This window comes from Xyrauchen texanus, chromosome 15 (assembly GCF_025860055.1).
Source record: "Xyrauchen texanus isolate HMW12.3.18 chromosome 15, RBS_HiC_50CHRs, whole genome shotgun sequence".
Classification (NCBI taxonomy): Eukaryota; Metazoa; Chordata; class Actinopteri; order Cypriniformes; family Catostomidae; genus Xyrauchen; species Xyrauchen texanus.
The window spans coordinates 7738480-7755445 of NC_068290.1; the positions used below are offsets into that span (position 1 = coordinate 7738480).

At 37.7% G+C, this 16966-nt stretch overlaps 1 pseudogene; it reads left to right on the forward strand.

Annotated features, from left to right (window-relative positions):
* LOC127656498 (oxidation resistance protein 1-like) overlaps nucleotides 1-16966 on the forward strand; it is a 204610-nt pseudogene that overhangs the window by 133177 nt on the left and 54467 nt on the right.

Sequence of the window (16966 nt, forward strand, 5' to 3'; positions counted from 1 at the left end):
GTGATGCATATATGCGTTGTTGCATTTGGGTTTTTTGCACAATACATGTTCTTTGGGCTGTTTGCATTATACATGCACTAGACTGATGTTTTCACACTTGTGATGTCTCTAACTGAGTTTTTTTTTTTCAGCATCTCTTGCCTTCATGTTGTTTTAAGATGTCATGCCAAGTAGAAAATAGTTAAACTTTGAAAAGCGTGTTTCGAGACACTTGTGTTTTGTACCATTTTGTCTTGCTTATTTTTGCCAGAATGCATCCTGTGTAAATGGCAACTTGGTCAAAACATGGTATTTTAGAAGGCAATACCGGAATAGCCTTTGCATCTGAGAGCATCTATGATGCCTTAAAATGCTGCCTATGTAGGATACTCACTTGATAAATATGATACTGTCAGGTAGCACCGTAATGGCAATATGTCTCTCTCTCGCTCTCTGTCTTTCTCCCTCTCTCTCACAGAGGACAGGGTGGTCTCTGTCTGTTACATGCATGTGCAACAGCAGAAGACATTGCAAGGTGAAGACACATCAGCTGTCATTGTGCTGAGTGAGAGAGAGAGAGAGTAAGACAGAGAGGGAGGGAGATTGGAGAAAGAGAAAAGGGTGTGGGGGGGGGTGGCGGTGAGAGACACAGAGAGTGTGAGAGAGAGAGAAGCTGTTCTCTGGCTCTCCTGAATCGCTCACTCGCACTCACTGTTGACGGATGAGCCGTCGGATGAGGCTGAGAGCTCAGCAGCGTGTGTCAGGTTGAGGGGAGAGAGGAACATGAATGTAATGAGAACATTCCCTCGCTTGCTTTCAGATACCGGACAGAAGAAGACCCCAGAGAAGAAGGATGGAAGACGGATGTCGTTCCAAAGACCCAAGGGCACCATTGAATATGCTGTAAGTAGGACTATCAACCTCTTTCCTTGCTATTTCTGTATTTGTTGTTGTGTGTTTGGTATGGTCTGAACATGCCAAGCCCTCCAAGTCGTCCAAGGGTTGTTTACTTGAATGCTTGTACATGTACCTGCAAAATTTTGTCCCAGAATTTCGCGAGGACTGTGTATGTGTCAGTCTATATGGGATGGTTTGACACTTTTACGTCAAAACACATGCTTTACGAGACAGAATGGCTTTATGATGCTGAATATTTACATCAGAGCAGAGCAGATGACCTTCCTTTCGCGTTTGCATTTCTATTGATTCGGCGTCTATGGGGCTGTGAGAGAGAGTGAGTTAGTGAGAGTGAGTGTGTGCTTCAATTGTCTGTCTTAACAGCTTGTTATGTTCTTGAAATGACCCTCAAATTCCAGCTGCGGGCAGAAAGCTTCTCGTCTCTTCCTAGTAACAGAGGAAGTGTGTGGGCTGAGCCGAGCTCTGGAGTTTTGTCTGAAAGTGGAGCAAGACGGAGAACCGCTGGTGGCCAGAGCTTTCATTTAGCTAGCTGATTGGCATTAGACTGATTTTGTAACTGGCATCAGGCAGCATTGAAATCAGTTGCTGGTGTTGTCACACATACTCTCTTCATCAAAGATATCACCACTGCTGTTGCCATAGTCCTGTTTCCAGACATTTCTGGTTGCCTTCTCAAATCTGGGCCGGTGTCTGACCAAATGTTCCACAAACACACTGAGGATCTGTTTCTGTCAGATGAGGGTGACTGACAGGGCCTTTGTTTTCCTCTGTAGAGCCTGAAAAGTGTGCAAGGCAACAGCAGGGCATTTGTCAGAGGGCATAAACAGGGTGTCATGAAGCTGTGTGGCTCTCTGTGTGTGTGTGTGTGTGTGTGTGTGTGTGTGTGTGTGTGTGTGTGTGTGTGTGTGTGTGTGTGTGTGTGTGTGGTTCTCATATCTCATCTTCCAGCTTGCCTTGCTGTGTTCCATCTGGCACCAACAATCATGCCACGGTCCAAATCACTGAGATCACATTTTTACCCCCATACTGATGGTTGATGTGAACATTAACTGAAGCTCCTGACCTTTATCTGCATGATTTTATGCACTCCACTGCTGCCACACAATTGGCTGATTAGATAATTGAATGGATGATTGTTGGTGCCAGACGGGTTGGTTTGAGATTTTCACGCACAACAGTCTCTAGAATTTGGCACTAGAATGGTTCAAACTGACAAAAGTCTATGGGAACTCAGATAACTGCTCTGTACAATTGTGGTGAGAAGAATATCATCTCAGAAGGCTATTCTGAGATGCAGGTTGGAATCTTGCATCTCGTAACCTCGCATTGTAAACAGAAAAGGCATCATTTGTATCTATAAGACTTTATTCAGTTCTTTTAGACAAGTAATTTTCTGTGTAATTTCATCAAAAAAATCAGATTTTGTAATTTTTTTTATTTGTTGCCTAAGTATCTAGTTTAGTATTAATACCAAGGTACCAGGGCTGGTATCGTACCAGAGCCAAGATTTTGGTATCGGAGCAACCCTAACTTGCAAACAGTGAAACCATGCAAGCTCATTAATTATTCAAGCCAGGTGCATGCTGGGAACACCAGCTCTGATAAGTTAAGTTAAATTTACTTATTTTATTTACTTGTGAAATTTACTCAAATTAGCAAATAAATATGACAAGTTTTTCTACTTTTGGATCGATAAATGATAACACATTGCAAAGATAACAAAACAATCATAAATAGTATTTACATATAAGCTAGAGCATTAATTTTGACATGTTTGAATTGAGTACAAATGTAGAATTGACTTAATATTTTCAAGTTCATGCTTAAACTTATTCAATGTAGAAAGTACTTAATCTTTCTTGCAATAATTATTTCACAACATAATTGTTTATTTCAGTGTGTGCTAACCCTTGAGTGTATAGTAACCATTATAATACACATTAAATAATTAATGTAAATAATTTCAGGATTTAAATTTTTCGGCTAGGACAGGCTGATCGCGGCTGATAGCACGATGGGTGATTATATGAAAAAGAGTTGTTTCCACCATGATGCTTTTGTTTGAAGTTCACAGTTTCATTATGCATGGAAAAGTGTGACTTTCTGTATTTATGGCTAGATACTTTATTCAATAGCAGCAAATCTCATCTTAAATATGAACAGCCCTTAACTTCTAAAAAGTTCAGACTATACATGACTTTAAAAGAGCTGATCTTTTCAATACTGTTTGGTTGAATTTGAAGAGGCTCAGGTGAGGTTATGTGTAGACAAGGCTCACCAGCTGCCCTTTGATCTCCTGCTGCCCTGCCAAAATTCTCCAGCTGCTGGGACAGTCAGCCATTAAATACACATTTAAAGACACCTTTTTTCCTAAGTTGTCTTTTCTGTTTATCTGTGGTCATGAAAATTAAGTAGTTTTTGTGGCTTGATTTGTTGGTAACAGTAACTGGATCAACATTTTGGACTGTTGTGGTAATACCATGGTATTTTTTGAAGTAATACCTTGGTATGTATTAAAGTACCATGGTATTACAATCTGATACCATCACTAAAGTGTGGTTTTGCGACATCATGTAAGGGAATTAATCAGCTTCACCTTGGCCAGACATTCAAAAATAAATTCATTATATTGTGTTCTACAGTATATGTGCTTAGAAGTTGCAGATGATGCAATGTTAACATGATTTGTAAATAAGCCCCCATGTTAGCTTTTGGATTTTGGCGAGATCTTCTTTGAGTGTAAGGACTTTGTTATTTGTTTTTGTATGTAATTAAGAGGATGTTCACTTCATGTTGCTGTTTGACTCGCTTTTTAGACATGCAAAGAGATGCATCATCAGCTTCTGAGCCCAACTTTCTTCTGCTCTTAAACTTTAATACACACTCTGGGGAGGAAGTTTTTTGATTATGTATAGTGGAGTCCAAAACTCCGAGACCACATTGAACATCATGGTATTTTCATTTACCCCTGGAAATAAGTTTTAGGATTTTGATGCAATTAAAACAAAGGAAAGTTATGACATAAAATGAAGAAGAAATATTCAAGATATTTAACCGTTTCTAGGTCACTATCAAAGTAGCAAATTTGTGTCATTGTTATTAACACCTTTGGTACTAAAGGTTTGATTTTCTTGTTTCCATTGAAGCACACACAATGCTCTTTGAAACATTTTCAAATCATGCTATAATCTAACATAAATAATCAGATTTAGCATAAACAGATTTAAACTAAAAGAATGCAAAATAGAAGCATTTTCACTAGTGTATACTGTGGAACTGAATGATTATATCATCATATTCATATATCATTGGTATTTACATGGCACTCCCAGGTCATTCAAAGAAAACCATGGTATTTTTGTTTATAAAGTTGGCATTTCTGCATCCTATGAAAAAGAGTACGTCAACATGTCTCTAAGACTGCTGTTCTAAAAATAGTTCGTTAAGTGATCATCGATGCAGTTAGCCAGCATGTGCCATGAGGGTAGGAGTGACAGCGTCACTATAGCAACTCTCATGTCACGGCAGCCGTGATGTCCCACGCAGTATGGAATGCGTCTGATTTGACATCCTGCCTGATTGCACCGTTTGCTGGAATGTCGATTCCAGATTGATGAACTATTTGTTTTTTACAAGGGTAAATTTCACAAATCACATGTCCAGGTCATATTTCACTACAAGATAAAAAAATATATGAATAAATCTTGCACACCTGAAAGATTACTGGTGCGTTAGATAACAGCTGTTATAAAGAAAAAAGAAAATATCTTGCACACTATCATAGCTTGCAAAACAATCTAAATTATAGGGATGGTGGTGGTGTAGTGGTCTAAGCACATAACTTGTAATCTGGTAATCAGGAGGATGCTGGTTCGAGCCCCACAGCCACCACCATTGTGTCCTTGAGCAAGGCACTTAACTCCAGGTTGCTCCAGGGGGATTGTCCATGTAATAAGTGCACTGTAAGTCGCTTTGGATAAAAGCGTCTGCCAAATGCATAAATGTAAATGTAAATGTAAAATTACAACGTTTCGGTTCTGCGTCCTTCATCAGGAATAAAAAAAAAGTTTTTTAAAATACTTAAAGCTACACTATGTAACTTTTTTTTTTCTTTTGTTAAAAAAAAATATCAAAATGTTATTAATGAGAGAGTGCAACAAACGTTAAATTTATCATTAATAATAGTCACAATAAACAAATCTTCCCCCAAGAAAAATCATTCATAATCCTAACCTTAGATGTTTGTGGTTGCCAAGCAATGTAGCAACTTGTATTAATATAGAACACATTAATATTAGAGCTGTCAATTGATTAAATGGATTCAATCGATTACATGCTATGCTGATTAATTGCAGTTAATCGCATATAAAAATATTTGCAGGGAAATGCCTATAAATAACAATAGTTCAATATATAATAATTAAATTATTAAAAATAAATATATTTCAATAATTGTATATATAATACAAAAATATTTTAGATAATTAAAATATAAATAACTGTGTTTGTGGAAGACGAGTAAAGTTTTTATAAGACAAAACAAAAAGTGGCTTTAGAATGCAATATATTGTTATTTTCCATATCGTTGTCCATTGACATTGGCCTACAGTCCCGAACAATTCATTTTGCAATTGAATTCAACAATCTGTCTGTGATATATTTATTATTAGGGCTTTTCTTAGGACACATTTGTGTACACATAGATTTTGGATCGTCTCACTTTGGTTGCATTGCGTCATAAGCACAGCATCCTTAGGTCACTGTGTCATGTTAAACGTTGTTTTATACTCTAATACACGTCTCGAGATTCCTGCATTCGGAATTGTGCTTCGTCCAGCTGAGTTTGAACGCAATAATGCACTTTCATCATGTGCTATCGCTAGTGTCAACAAGCCTGAGTGGTTTTGTTGTCTGTACAGCTGGAGTTCTGCTTACTGCCCCCTGCTGAAAATGGGTGGTACTTCAAGCTTGAAGTGCTCTGATGATAGGAATATTCCTTGTTACTTATTATAAATAATTTTTTAAAGCATTATTTTTTTATATTTACATTTATGCATTTGGCATTTATACTTACTGGGTGCAAAACCTTAATTTAGTACACCTAAAATATGTTTTTATTCTGCTACAGTTTCGTTTGGTGATATGTCTCTTGTTTGCGCACATACTTTAAATTCTTGACCTTGGAGATCTCGGCTAGTCAAAGAGCATTGATGATTAGTTAACTAATTGTGGGTGTGTTTTGTACGTGACATCCTTTTTTTACAATCACATGTGCTTGCTGAGGAGATCGAAGCTATCTATATAAAAAATGTATAACGTTGATGCCATCTCTTCAAAGTTGTTTTATATGAAGCACAACGCAATCTTCACAAACACTACATGTTCTTTACAAATGCATGAAGAGGGATTTTGGTGTTTATGGAATCAGATCAGGTGATGTGGAAAGGGCATTGTGGACTTCAATAAAACAAATAAGTGATACAGCGCTACAATCGGTGATCCACGGAGAGAAAGTTTGCAGTATTGGCATTACTTCCATGTCTGGAACAGTATGTTAAACACAGGGAGTCGACAACCTTCTGTGATGTCACCCTCAACAAACAAATGTTAAAACAACACTGTGCATTAATGCAGGCTTTTTAGCATGCACAAGTTAAAAACGTTTGGCTTCTTACATTGTTTAAATTATCTTAAAGGGATAGTTCACCCAAAAAGGAAAATTATCTTATCATTTACTTACCCTTATGCCATCCTGGATGCGTATGACTTTCTTTCTTCTTCACAACACAAAGATTTTTATAAGAATATCTCAGCTCTGTTGGTCCTTTCAATGCAAGTGAATGGTGGCCAAAACTTTGAAGCTCCAAAAAGCACATAAAGGCAGCATAAAAGTAATCCATACGACTCTAGTGGTTAATTCCACATCTTCAGAAACGATAAGATAGGTGTGTGTTTGTGTGTGTGTGTGAGTGTTTGTGTGTCCATCTCTTTAAATGCAGATGAGCTGCTGGTCCCCTCCCCCAACATAGCTCTGGTCTCTGTGAATAAAATCAGAGACAATGGTAACTTTAGCTGCATTAGCCATGGAATCAGCTAACATGCACATTCAGAAAGGTGATTTGCGAACATTCACAAAATAAAAAGTGTGATACTTACATCTTCAGGAGATAAAGCTGGAATATGAACAGTTGGTTCTGATTCATGCTTGAGAATCAAATTTTTGGAAAATCCTGCTTTAAATTGACACTCATTCACAAAGCAGTCTGGTGTAAAATGATTTGCACAAACATACACACTTTTTGTATGTTTTGGGGCAAATTTCCTTCACAAACTAAACTTGTCCATGCGTCTTCAGTGGCTCTGATGCCGGGAGAACATGAAGACTCTTATGTTTACATTTAAAGCCAACAACAGAACACTTATGAGGCTTACGGAGCTGAGACTGTAGCTGCTCCAGCGCGGGGAAAAATGCCGGACTGGGTGTAGATCACTCAGGGGAGGATCTATGATAATACAGTGGAGTCCGTCACCAGTCGTGGGCGAGGCCAGCTCTAACGTGACGTCACATTAGAACAGAAAAGAAAACCATTAATTTTGTCACACTGTTTTTGATTAATAGAAATATAAGAAAGAGGAGTGGGTGGACTTTTAACATTGTAGGGTGGTTGTGTACAGTACACACACTGCCGACACACATTTATGTACAAACAACATGTAAAAGTGAATTTTGCATAATAGGTCCCCTTTAAATATTGAAATGTTTCTCACCCACACTTATCATATCGCTTCTGAAGACATAGATTTGTATGTATAACCTTTATGCTGCCTTTATGTGCTTTTTGGACCTTCAAAGTTCTGGCCACCATTCACTTGCTAGGATGGCATGAAGGTGAGAAAATGATAATAGAATTAAAAATTTTGGCTGAACTATCCCTTTAACTCCCAGTCTCTTGTGGCTTATTGCTTTAAAATCTAGGACTGGGGTGATGTTTTTCATTACGTTTATATTTTCTTGTTAAGTAGATTACCTTCACAGTCTAACTCTGCTTTTTGCTTTCTTACAATGAATATTAGTCTCTTTACATTATATATTAATGATGCTTCTGATGTTGAGATTGATTTTATGTCATTCTTACAACACAAAACTCATTCTTTGCTATATTGAATTATTTGTTTATGCAGTAGGATAAAAGCTCTGACTGTAGCATTCTTTTTGAACTCTGGGAACAAGATCAGTTCAGTTCACAGCTTCTCTGAAGAAACCTTTAGCCTCCCATGTCTAGAACATTTTGCATTTGTCTAGACTGTTCTGATGACTCTATGCTGCGTGTGTCTTTTTCCAAGCACTAGCGACTGGCAACGGCTGCCATCTCAGCAAGTATATTTAGGTGATATTTTTATCCACGACTCCCTTTAGAAACAGGATGACAGACCTCAGCATGACTTCCTGTTACATCGGAGATTGAATTGTGAGAAACTAAAATATGAGCATGAAAGACTGAATATGGAATGGGAATCTTTAGAGAGGCACCTCTCTTCCCTCAATAATTAGTTAGTTCAGTCAAAAGTATTTTGCTCACCCACATGTTGTTCAAAACCAGAATGACTTTGTCTTCCGTACACAAAAAGAAACATTTTGAAGAATGTTTGCCCTTCATTTCGAGTCAGGCATGGCAAACAGAATAACTTGCGGATGATTGAATGAGATGATAATACAGTAAATGCCCCTGCTCACATTCAAACTGTTAACTCATTTATTGTTACTCATTTGTTAGTCTTTTTTGATGTTTTATTTAAAAAGAAACAGGCTCAATTGTTTATGAATTGAACTACACTACTTATACTGTATGTCTGTTGTTGCTTGCAACCAGCATGAACAAGTCAATAGAAAGACGTTTATCCTATTTGTCATAGGATATATTGCGCCACCCATTCTTCGTCTCACATCCCATTCAATTCAAACTGCATTTTATTTTGTATTGGGACTGTAGTATAAGCTGCGGTACAGGAAACATTATTAGAAGTATGCTAGTACTGTGTTCTGTCCACATCGGTGGAAGAATGCAAATGTTCAAGAAACGCTAACAGACCATAACGGTGAAAAATAAAAGGAACTGGTATTGAACAAGCTCCTGTCTACCTCTCCAATTTCATATCAAATAAAGTAAACAAAAAATATAACTCGTAGCGGAAGAGTGTTTCTAATGCATCTCACAGGGATTCAGTGTTCTGAGCCAGACAAGTGGGATGAAAGGACGACAGTAGTGCAGGGCCATTGAGAATAGTGACTACTGACGTTCCTATCGGGAGAAAACTGGAAAACTTCTGTGCTGATTCATGGGCGGGGGGGATGGGGGAGAGTTCATTCTCTAAGATAGACAAAACTCACAGAAGTTTGTCTCAGCGTACAAATCGCATTGGATATAACAATTCCTTTTCTTGTATGTTGTTCTAAAAACTTTAATAAACAAACACATGATTATTTTATGTTTTGGGTATTGTTCTTTTTGGGTGCTTTTGCACTAGAGCTTTCAATGTGGACCTGAGTCCGTTTTACATCCGAGTTTGGTTGATTTGGTTGATGTAAACAAGTTTTTTCAAACAGTGTGAAAACTGCATTAGAGTCTGTGTCTCCTCACATGAGAGACTCATGATAAAGCAGACAATCTCAGAAGCATGTCGAATTATTTACATTATTTACACTTTAATTATCTTCGAGTCATCTGATAGTGCTGAAGTCAGATGTTTAGATGTTCTTTTGTGGCTGCCAGCAATGTGATGTTATGGAGGAAGTTTGCATGTCAGTGTTCTGTAGAATTGATCATATAGCAATAGGTTCCACACAACATGTGAAAAGGGGAAGAATATATTCACACCATGCAACGTTTCTTTTGCTGTTAGTTTGTTTTTCTGGCTTCAGTGTTTTAGGTAACACTTTACAATAAGGTTCCATTTGTTAACATCAGTTAACAACATTAGGTAACATGAACTAACCAGAGCGCAACAGTGCCCACCCACTTTTTCAACCATCTGGGTTCTGAAAGTGTTTTCGCCATTAATTTCTTCCATAGACTTTTTATAAAATCCTTCATAAAAGCCATGAACCAAACCAACCAGCTCTGAGGTAAATCACAACATCATAAACTTTGTTTTGAGGCATAAAAGTATTTGAAAATTGGACATAAGGACAAAGGTACAATGCTACTTACCATCTTTCATGAGGGCACATACTACAATCCTATGAAGCATTGTGAATGATGTCATTAAATAAAAAACGATGGTAATATATTAAACTGTTGATTTTAGGTTGTTGGTTATAAGTATAGAAACCATTTATTTTAAGTTTATTGCAAAATAGTCAGATATTTAAAAATATATAAGTAGTTTAAGGGTGAGGAGACACCAACTTGATTACGTCATTAACAGTGCATCATGGGAGTGGGCGGTCGCTCAAAGGCACGTTTTGCAGGTTCCTTTGGTCGCGGTTCTCTGATTGGTGGAACTTTCTCTGCTGTACCAAGGGTAATGAAGTTTTTTACAATGAATTCCGCTATCAAACACAATATTTTTAAACAATTAAGTTCAACGTAAGCATATAAGATCGATGAACAACCTCATAGCTAACATTAGGTCAGTCTCTAAAGGTTTATAAGTTATAGTTGAAAATCAATTAGACTATGGGATAAATTAAAAGGATTTTTACTTATGGAACCAAACTGTTGCGCACTTGACTGTTGCCTTGAGCCAGGTTGCTGGTGGTATTAGGGGGATCTCATTCTAGAGAGCATTTGATTGGACAAAAACCTGTGCAGTGCAGGATGAGTCATCAGTATTTTTATTTTTTTTCTCAAAAGAGAAAGACGTACATTTTTCGTCTGTTTATTTGCTAAGAGTGATCTATAAACATTGTAGAGTACACTAGCATATAGATGGCTTCAAAGTTAACAGACAAATTGAAAACAAGCAACAAACTCCAATTCTGATAACCCAACCAAGAGGAACACAAAGAGAATGACCTCATCTCATGTTGGTTTACTCTGTGTTTTTTGTTTGTGTGTTGTGTAGGTGGAATTACGGGACACTCTGAACAGCATCGCGCTGAAGTTTGACACCACGCCCAATGAGCTCGTTCAACTCAACAAACTCTTCTCCAGAAATGTTGTCCCCGGTCAGGTGTGTTGCCCTTCCTCTACCTCTCTCTCTCTCTCTCTTTAATAATATTCCAAATTAGTTGCGCAATGTTTATTGCTCCGGGCAAATAGCACAGAGTTTTGTGAATAAAGCACAATCTTAAATGAGCTTAATTTACATATGACAATGACTTACTGTAATTGAAGTACTTAAGATGCAGTGCAATTTCAGCACTGATTGCACCTGCTTAAACTAGATTGCAGGTAGTTAGTGAATAAGATGCAGATTTCTGCGCTAAAATGCCACACGTAAAAGTGCACTACTGTTCAGTGAATCAGTGATTGAAAATTTTAAATGCATATATCTGCTTAAAGAGAATTTCCTCAACCTTTAGGAGGACCCTAGCATATAGGTTAGCCTCAAAGCTAACAGACATGAACTGAAAGCCACAAAACTCCCATGTTGATTAAAATTTTTAAAGCACTTCACAGCGTTATCATTTGAATTCTACCAAGCATCAGACGAATCAATCTCTTAGTGTTTAATGTAGTGCAGAATCATATCAATTATTGACCAATATGACATTACCTACAGAATACCATCCCAATCTCTCAGATAGATGGACTGATTAATGACTGCTCTATTCAAGTCAAAGCATGAGTGCTTATGAAATATCCCTTGCGAAACAGCTCCAGCATTGCCTCATCTCCTCGCAAATACATGTTAAGTTAAGCAGAGCATGCTGATGTTCATGTGGCAGTGAGCGCTGTAATGAGAGGGTAATAGATAGAGTCATATGCTGGAAATGGGCAGCCACTGCAAGAAACAGTACAGCTGGAGGGCTTTCAGCGTGGTCACGTGACCAAACTCTGCGGCTCCTGTCATTAGCATAAACTTCCCCAGTGCTTTGGACCGCTGAACAACCCCTCCACGCTGACTCCGCTGCCCCCAAACTAACACGAGTGGAACCCTGTCCAGTGCGTAGAGAGCAGACATGCAATGAGAGACATCACATTTTCTTCCCTGTACTTTATGACAAACCCTTTCACTTGGGAATGTTTAGAAAATATGTATATAAGTAAGTGTGTGTGTGTGTGTGTGTGTGTGTGTGTGTGTGTGTGTGTGTGTGTGTGTGTGTGTGTGTGTGTGTGTGTGTGTGTGTGTGTGTGTGTTTATATGAGTATGTTTGTGTACTTAAGGTAAGAGAGAGCGTGTGAAACTTCCCCTGATGCCATTTTTATTATTTTGTTAAAACAAATTTGAAGAAAGATCAACATAAATGATGACGAAATCCCATATTGAAAGAACATTGATCAATATTTACTGAGTAATCCATTAATTTGTATCCACCTTATTGTTCAGTTAAACTAGGGCACCACCAGTATCAACGTTGAATGTGGACCACTTCCAGCTATTTTAGCTATGCAAAAATACTACATTATGCTGCTTTATATTACAGGCTGGCAATAAATGTCAACATATTATTATCATCAATTAAGATTTTCATAAACTATTATATATGAAAAATGCACATTAAAAAAACTATTTTAAGTTTTATGCATTTAAATTTCATAACATCTTTAATAAAATAAAGTTATAAAGCTAAATATTTTTGAGTTTTATTCATTTAATTTTGTTAAACAGTATACAAGTCAATTTGATGGATGTTATGTGTTTTATGAGGACCATTTTTTAGGTTACACACTGGTTATTACAAGGGAATTTTGCTATCAACATGGCTTAAAAAGCATACTAAACTATGTTACGGTCAAGATGTGGTCACAGTTACCTTTGCACCGTGAAATTCCGCGTGCGAAGATGGCATGGACGGACATTGAGTGCGTTTGAAACTAGTCAAGCAGCCTCTTTATAGTGTTGCACTTTATACTCTGTAAGACTTAAGTGAAAAAGAAACTCACCGCTAAAATGATATCAAGGCAAGCGAAATCTGCAAGGTGAAATTCTTTACCTCCGGAAGTCCATCTCACGGAATTCATGATTGTGCGAATTCCCATTGAGACGACTACCGTGCGTAGGTAAATGTGACTGCGTCTTCAGGGGATAGAAAATTAAGTGACGTCAGTACAAAATCTATAGAATCTATGGAAAGTCCACGTTATCCAAACAAGCGTGCGTGTGTCTGTGTGTGTGTGTGTGTGTGTATGTGTGTGTGTGTCCATGTTCATATCCATGTCCTTGCATGCAGTCATTGATCTTGTGTATGTTAAGAGTTGCGGTGTGGTTGTGTTTCCAGGTTCTGTATGTTCCTGACCCAGAGAATGTGTCCAGTGCGGGCAGCTCTCCCTCCTTCAGTCCCAGCAGCCCCCTCTCTCCCACATCCTCAGAGGCCGACCTGGAGAAAGTGACCACCACGGTACCTGACATTTCCGTCTGCACGCTGCACAGCCTCATAATTTAACCAGCGCATTTAGGTTGTGAACAATATTGTATTTAGTGTATATGTTTGTTTGATCTCCATCTCTTTAAAAGGTGAAGTATAACATTTCTGCACCACTAGTAGCATTATACTGGGCTGGAAATAACAATTTTGGCTCAACCGATGATATGAGTTTGGGATGGGGCTATCTGTTTGTGGAACAAACACAGGTGGGGGGAGTGTTTGAAATTAGTTTTTAATTATCTTTATTTATTTATTTTTATGTTTAGTGCAGTTCTCTGAATTTCAGATGCATTCAGCATTGTGTCGAAGAACTTGATGTATCTAGATAAACACAAGAACAGTTTTTGTGTTGGCACCCCCCACGTAATAATGCATCATGTGAATTGTCCTTAATCATTGGTTGCGGTTAGAAAGGTCAGCGGCAAATGGGGTGAAAGGTGAAGTTATTTGTGCATTAAATGTTGCGTTACAATGTGTGACCGGCAAGCAATGGTGTAGCTTGACGTTTCGTTCCATAGATTTGAATGCATCAGGGAGCAATTCACTTAAATCATGTGAACAGGCCTTTATGGAACAGAAATCTTGAGCAGACTGTATGAAATCCTTCTGTTTAGTTTAAGTGAGGAAACATTGTGCTTTGTCTTCCATAAGTTGATAGGAAGAATGCCTGTCTTGAAGAATAGCTCTCCATTATATTGTCATAGTATCGTTGTGTTTTTCTGTCGAGGAATGTGAAGAATATGGTAGATTGAATTCCTGCTGACTCTAGACAAATCACAGAAGGTTTTCAAGTTCATATTTAAAGATGAAGTGTGTATTTTTTATGTTAAAGAAATAGTTTACCAAAAAATGTAATTTGTCTTTATTTGCTTTCTCTTTGGTTTTTCCCAAACACATATGACTTTATGACTTTCCATTCAATGAAAATGAATAAGGGACTGACTCCTGTGAGCTCTAAAATGACAGAAAAGAACCATGAAAGGATCATAAAAGTAGTCCATACAACTCATGCACTATATTCCGAGTCTTCTGAAGTCATAAGATAGCATGCCAAAATATTTTTTATCCCAACTTAATATGCTGAGACAACAATAAATAAGCCAATGGTGTGAGTTTTGGATGGGTCTGTACTGTATGTTTTTATGACCAATTTAAGAAAGGAGGGCATTTTCAAGAAATTTCAAGCATTTTAATTTTTTGGCTATTTTGATTGGTTATTCTAATGGCACAGAATTTAAACACACACACACACACACTACACCTTTAAATAATGCAAGAGATAAACATGCCACTGGTGATACTGGGTGATACTAGTTACCAAACAAGGACAGATAGATACAAAAGGAATTTATACTTCTGCACAAACAGATGTACTTCTGCAAATTTCCTTGTGTGCAGGTTTTGAGATCACCTGGCTAAAATAAACCAAGGGCTTTGTTTATACTGTTGGCTGTGATATTTACACACCCACTGTAATTAAGTAACTGTCATAAGCTGTGTTGACTTGCCCTCATTCTGCGAAGCATTTGATCTAAATCCTATTGATATGTGCCTTTGTTGCCAAGTAAATTCATGTTTGATATAAAAGTTAAAATAGTATTTAGAAGGGAAAACAGATCACACTGTTTTTGCTGAATGAGCACTAGGAAGGGATGATATTATATTTATTTGAATTTATATGCACACATAAAAAGCCACATTTACATACATATATTTTTACTAACACATGAAGAATGGACTTACTTTGACATTTTTCATGATTTGAATTGGAGTTTTGAATTAGTTCATTAAAACAGACCATTTGAAGGGATTCACATAAATGATTCAAACTTGCACAATCTAACTGCATTTTTGTACTGAAGTTGATATAAGAGACATTATTAAAATGACATTTACGATTTTGCTTGATTTTTATTTTGCTATCAAAATCATATAGATTGGCCAGCTTTTGTGGTGATGCATCTCATTTCTGTGCTGTGGAAAAGCATTGTATTTTTGTGCTTGTGTTAATTGCTGTTGTAGCTTTGTTGTAGAGTTCTGTTGCAGAAGAAGGCTTTACCTTTAGCACCTTTAAAAAAGGTGCCTCCTGGTCTCCATAGTGACCGCTTTGACGGTGCCAGATTCCTTTCTCAATGTTTGCCTGAAGCTGCCTGCTTGTGTCTCAGACACTCCTTTCCCCTTCGATTCTTTCTCACGGATCTATTTAGGCGGTTCCTTTGGGAAAGAGAAGCTGTAAGCTGGCTAGCAGTCTAAGACAGATTTTGTGATGGGGACGAAATGAAGCCCCTGAAACCGTGAGACCTTTGCTCATAGTGAGCTGCCTATTTTGACACCATTTTATGGCATCTATAGGCATAATCCTGATCCAAATGACAGCCAGCAACATTATACTGCCTTCCAAGACACCTATTTTGGCCGCATTGAAAGGCAGCATCACATGTATCCTTTGCAGAGAAAACACTCTGCATTTCACCGTGCTCTATGAATATACATGTTAATTATTTAATTATTAAATTAGTTAATTATTTTCATAATCAAATTACTTTGCCTTTTATTTATGTGTGCTATGTATTTTTAAGCTTGCATGGAAATTACATGATTGTGGTGACATATTTGCAAAATGATATGGCATGGTTCCTTACACATATGTTCCCAGGAGAAATGTTCACCGTGTTGCGCTGAAAGCGAGTTAAATTTTCATCGGAACAGATGAGGTTTTTAAGGTGAATTGTCCAACGAGTTGAGTTTTGTCAAATCAGCTAAACGTACCTCCCTACCCTAAACCTTAAACCTGAACCTAACCAATAGTGTCAGAAAAAGAAAACGTGAGATGAAAAACGTGATTGTTGAAGCATCTACATCATTTTGTGGTGCTTCTAAGACAATTTCAGATCATGTGTCAATCTTTCATGCTCTGCGGGACTCATTTAATTGACCTTTAAATGTCTGTGCAATTAAACTGGGTGTTATTATTCAGGTAACTAGCTGACTTGTTCAGCAAGATTTTCTTCAAGCTGTTGCTCACTAGAACTCTGTCAATAGTTGACCTGAAAGACAAAACTGGCTGTAGAAGAAGACTGTTGGCAGTATGGGCCACAATATATATATACACTCACCTAAAGGATTATTAGGAACACCTGTTCAATTTCTCATTAATGCAATTATCTAATCAACCAATCACATGGCAGTTGCTTCAATGCATTTAGGGGTGTGGTCCTGGTCAAGACAATCTCCTGAACTCCAAACTGAATGTCAGAATGGGAAATTAAAGGTGATTTAAGCAATTTTGAGCGTGGCATGTTTGTTGGTGCCAGACGGGCCGGTCTGAGTATTTCACAATCTGCTCAGTTACTGGGATTTTCATGCACAACCATTTCTAGGGTTTACAAAGAATGGTGTGAAAAGGGAAAAACATCCAGTATGCGGCAGTCCTGTGGGCGAAAATGCCTTGTTGATGCTAGAGGTCAGAGGAGAATGGGCCGACTGATTCAAGCTGATAGAAGAGCAACTTTGCCTGAAATAACCACTCGTTACAAC